A 6,000-nucleotide genomic window follows, 5' to 3' on the forward strand; every position below is an offset into this window, starting at 1 on the left:
GAAACGGCCATCACAGCCGGTTTAGCTTGAGCTAACTTCTTTGATCTAAGTAACGGACAATCTTTCTTCCAATGTCCTTCAACTAAACAGTAGCGACAGGTATTATCTTTTAATGGTGCTTTAGGTCCCCCAAAACCAAACTTCTGTGGCCTTTGGAACGAAGCTCCAGAAAAAGATGACTTACTATTCCTAGGAGTAAAGTTTTTAAAGTGCATATCACTATTTGACTCAAAATGGCTTTTATGGGTTAACCTGTGCTCATCTGCAAGGACTGCTGCATCACTTGGCGACTTAACTTTTCGCTCATTAATGTATGTAGCAACCTGGTCAGATACAGAGTTTTTGAACTGTTCTAACACGATCAAGTTAGACAGATCCTCAAAAGTACTAGCTTCAGAAGCTGTACACCAACGATTAAATGCAGAAGTCAAATCGCGAACAAATTCAGAATAAGTCTGCGAATCTTGTTTCTTCCTGTAACGAAAACGTTGACGATATGCCTCTGGTACGAGCTCGTAGACCTTCAGAACTGCAGATTTAACTTTAGCATAAACTTTACTGTCAGCTACACTCAGTGCTGAAAAAGCCTCACGTGCCTTACCTGTAAGTGCACATTGCAACAACATAGTCATGTCCAGATCTGACCAAGCTCTAGCTTCTGCAATACGATCAAATAGCGTAAAGTATGTGTCTGGATCTGACTCATCAAATTTAGGCAACAAACGAAGATTCTGTGAAACGTCAAACTGTTGTACTCCTTCTGGTCTATTGACATTCCGCAATCGTGCTATCTCTAACTGCATTTGCAACAGCTCCCGCTGCTGCTCAAAAGTTAATGAAGGGCTAGACTGAAAACTTGCACCCTCACTAACAGAGTGACCCCAAAGAACACCTATTTCTCTAAGACCCTGCTTTAATCTAGCTTTGACAGACTAAGTTTTCCATCATCAATCTCAATCTTATAATGGTCAGCAATTTCAATTAACTGCTCCTTAGTACACAATTCCAAAGCTACCTCTGAAGGAGTTTGAACAAAACCACTTAGAATAGAAGCCATTTTCCTCAACCAATACAACTATTACCAGCTCTGAGGGAAAAAAAAATATACACAATTCACCTACTGCCAGTCTAGGTTTAAGGACAGAAGGCACACCCCACTATTCTCCCAAAAAAAACTAACTAACTGGCCCCTAGTCTTCGTGCAGTCACATGTGGTGGGTTTTTATGCACACAAAACCAGCAGAGTGGAAAGACAACCAGAAGCTGGCTGCCCCCCCACATCCACGGAGGTGCTCCCGAGCCGATGTAGGGGAAAAGGAAACAAGGGAAGCTCTACCCACGTTCACTGCCACCTAAAACAAAAACACCACGAGCCTCCTATTGATACTCGCTGATAAGCCTCAAAAGGAGAGGACTCCCATCTGAACAAAACCCCAGAAAAAGCAGAGTGAATTGTGAACTCAAACTATAAAGCTAATCAAACAAAAGGAAGACCTGGCTCTCAATGCTCTCTCCAACAATATTGGCCAAACTAAAGCATCCCCTCAAACAAAAAGTTTGGCAATCTAACCTAACATGATTAACCCAAGTTAACTACAAAACAATAATCAACATGAACCAAACTTCAAGTAAACAAATATAATCAATGACAAAGCCAAAACAATCTAGACAAAACCTTAACCAAATAAGGCAAACTATTAGAATACTCAAATACTAACGACTAAAGTATAATTAACTTTAACTTAAGGACGAGCCCCCATTTGTCACAGGCCGGCTCATAGCCTGTGGCAAGAATGAGGGGACACAAACACCAAGTATAGGCCAATCAAGAGAAGAGTTTATTATAAGTCAAAAACTAGTAACTTTAAACAAAGAAAAGGAATGAGGTGTGCGAATGTCATAGTGTAAGGTGTATGTAAGGTGCATGGTTGAGTGAATCTGTATGTGTAAACATGACTGAGTGTGAACAACGTAAAACCTTCAAAGGAACAAACAAAACAGGATCATACCTGGAGGAGCAGAGAGCAAGAGAGAAGTGGTTAGAGGCCTTCTTATACCTAGAGCCCAGGTGGCTCCAATCGCTAAAGACCCTCCTCTGCCTGCAGGAGGAACCGCCCCTGCAAGGCCGAGGAGGAGCCGTGACAGGGCAAAGACGTCATATATCTTTCCCAGGGAAATAGTCACGATTCTCATCATGGCTGCTAACACAGGATTAGACCTGTGTGTGTGTGTGTGTGTGTGTGTGTGTGTGTGTGTGTGTGTGTGTGTGTGTGTGTGTGTGTGTGTGTGTGTGTGTGTTAATTGTGCGAGTCTTATCTGACCTCAAGGCAGCCTTTCTTTAGGACAGAAAAGTCACTTGACCTTCCACCTGACCTGCAATTACACACATCACACACAAGGCCACAGTCTGGCCACAGTAACAGCGTAGCCGCGGGTCGATGCCCAACAGCGTTAGCATCACAGAGTATGGAACACACAAAGATGTAGTTTATGTTCTTGCCAACATGGACAGTGATTTTTGTTTTTTTTACACCAGAATGTAATCTAATCCTGTGTTCTAAAAGGAACACTATTTCTGATTGATGCTAAATGAACCCTGCATCCTGTACATCGTGTAATATTGAGCTATGACACAAAGACACGGCTGGAAAGAGGGGGAAAAAGGGGTCACAACCACATTGTTCAATATTCCAAATGCCATCGACATATAACTCCCAGTACAACAACTAATTACTGCCCTTAGTCGCTATAAAACCAGTTAATTTAATACATCGGGTCACAATATCACACCAACACTATTATTTCAAAGGGTTTTAATAATACACATGTGACAATATGATGTAGTGACATTGATTAAATGTGTATTAACAAATTTTCTGAATAGATACGAGTCAATTTTATGACAGAAATCACAGTAATTGCCTGTTGAGCAGCTCAGTAGAGCACATTATTATGCTTTGCTTAAATTATTAAATCACCAGTCACTGCACGCTGTAATCCCTGGCCGCCGGATTAGCAATATGCTCTACTGTAAGAGGAAAGCAATCCCCGCTGGTTCTTCTGCCCTCAATGCAAGGTTCGCCTTTGAAGGTCATACAGTGGGCTGTCGGATGGCCTCTGCAGAGGGTGAGTGTGTGTTTGTATTTACTGTATAACCACGTTGACACCAAGCAGTATTTGAAGGGGTACTGAGTGTGGAGTCTGATCTCTTCTGAATAATGCAGTTGGCCCAAGGGCCGGAGAGCAGTCTGACCCCTGCACTCTTTAAACACACACTCATCCACATCACAGTTTATTAACTTTTCTGAGCCACATTTTTGGCAAAGAGAAAACAAGACTATTTAGCTCTTAGTCAGGAAAATGCAACTCCTGTCCAAAGAGGACTGTCACGCTCCGGATCGCACGGCCATGACAACCAGGAGGGGACATCACAAGTCACAATGGAGTTTTATTTGACTCACAAATACAGCTGCACGTGGAGTTTCAGGGGTGGAGGTGAGTGCATGCGTAAGCGGGGCAACTGATGTGCCTGGCCACTCTGGGACTTTCACCCAGAGAGTACCACAAATGAATATTAGGTTCTTATTTGTTTTAAGAAAAGGGAGCAGAGAGGTGAATTTCTAGTTTCTTTGAACAGTGTCCAGTTTTATTTATACTTAAGCTTTATATTGGTTAACAGTCTCAGTTTAAAAATAAGGCTTTTATTACAAAAACATATTTACAAAAGGGGGCAAAACCGAAAGCCGACATCACTTCCGCGTTCCTGGAGACTGCACAGATTTATGACAAGTCCCCTTCAGCGCCCAGTCCTGCACTTTGACCAGCTGTAGTCGTTCCCGAGACAAGGGTGGAGCTGGGGAGACCTGGGGCAAACCCTACATTTAAAAGAAACCAGGAAGTAATCTGGCCTCACCTGTTGGGAATCACTAATTAAAGTGGTGTGGCCAACCAGGTAGAGGGAGCTCTACCCATCACACATGCATGGAAGGTGTGTGTAGTCAAACATACTCTTTTTAAGCAAATAGCAAGCCAGGGGTCTCAAGAGGGAGGGAGCACCTGTGATCAGAGGGCCTTTCATCAGGGTGCACTGGCACATAAAGCCCATGTGTTGCCAGTGCTGCTGACTACCTCGGGCGCCTCCACTCCCCCGATGACCCTCCTCCATGCCAGCCTGCAGGTCCACCAGCCAGAGGCGGAGAGGGTCGTCACAGGACACAGAAATATGTGTTACTGTGCAATAGAGACAGTGTAAAGGCAGCCTTAGGCAATTCAGAAGGTTTTTTCAGTATAGTGTAAAATAATTATGTTGTGATGTGCCATGACTTTATTGACCATCATTTAAACTGTTTCAACCTGAATGGTGACAAATTATCTCAAACTATTTATTTAAGGCCAAAACCAAAGTGGGAGCATTTCTTTAATTAACAAGCCACTGAAAAACAAAACAATTTCTCAAGCTGTGGGCACTATAACACAATGCTGCCCTTATGTTGGACAAAACATATCATGTAATAATAATTATAAATCTACAACACCATTTTTGTTTAATTGGTGTCAAATTAGTCTGAAGCAGCAATACGATACCGATAAATTACTGTAATAAGTTCCACATAAAAGCAAATGTGAAGTGGAAAAGGTGACATCAAACAAACAACTGCATTGAAAACTGTTGCCTTTCTACAGTACATTATTACAGGTCATTTAGCTGACGCTTTTATCCAAAGCGACTTACATTACATTTCAAACCATGTTTTTTACATTTGCACAGGGAGCCATTAGGGGTTAGGTGTCTTGCTCCGGGACACTTCGACATGGGACATGAAGCAGCCAAGAGGCGCACCCTCTCTACTCCATGCGACACCGTCGACCAAGGAAACATAATATTACTTATTCCAGGGTCAACAAATGTGGAGCAGCAAATGTTTTCACTATTTCTATCATTGCTAATTGTAATGTATTGTAATGTAATGTAATTGCTGTACCTGCTTATTCATTTGTGAAGTCCTTTGTGTTTAAAATCATGACAATTTTTTGTTTGTTAGACAAAGTCATGCAAAGCCACAAAACATTATCACTTAAAGGCACCACTACAGAGAAGACACAGACAAGAATACAACTCATCTTGAGCTGCAGACCAGCGACCATGGAGAGAACCATCGTCTTACTTTTTCTCTGTACAGCTGTTGAGGCGTTTGTGGGAAAGCACATTTTTGTTGAACAGGAAAAAACTGGTCTGGATCACTGTAGAACCCATTATACAGATCTTTCCTTTTTTATTAGCCAGAGTGACCAAGACAGGCTCCAATCAGCGTCAGAGGGAACAGATTGTAAAGGATGGATCGGACTCCAACAAGAACCCTGCTTTAAGGCACTCATTTATGTAACGCAAACAGTGACATATCTGATCTCTTGCGTGCATCCATGCGTGCGTCCATTTTAGAAAACATTCAGGTTTATTTTCAAATAAACGTTTTCTCACCATCGTGCCCCCTCATATGACTGTAGTAAGAATTTCATCACTTTTTGCTAAATATTTTGTCATTTCTTTCAGACGCAAATGTGGAGCACCAAATATTTTCACTATTGCCATTATTGCTGTACCTGCTAATGCGTTTGTGAGAGTCATGACAATTTTTTGTTTGTTAGACAAAGTCATGCAAAGCCGCAAAAAAAACAACCAGAACACTTAAAGGCACCACTACAGAGAGGACACAGACAAGAATACAACCTCATCTTGAGCCGCAACCAGCGACCATGGAGAAAACCATCCTCTTACTTTTTCTCTGTACAGCTGTTGAGGCGTTTGTAGGAAAGCACATTTTTGTTAAAGAGAAAAAAAAATGGTCCGAAGCTCTGGATCACTGTAGAACCCACTATACAGATCTTTCCTTTGTTATTAGCCAGAGTGACCAAGACAGGCTCCAATCAGCGTCAGAGGGAACATTTTGCAAAGGATGGATCGGACTCCAACAAGATACATCAGGCAGCACTGCTGCATGG

The sequence above is a fragment of the Gasterosteus aculeatus genome, chromosome 9 (assembly GCF_964276395.1).
Source record: "Gasterosteus aculeatus chromosome 9, fGasAcu3.hap1.1, whole genome shotgun sequence".
In the NCBI taxonomy this organism is placed as follows: Eukaryota; Metazoa; Chordata; class Actinopteri; order Perciformes; family Gasterosteidae; genus Gasterosteus; species Gasterosteus aculeatus.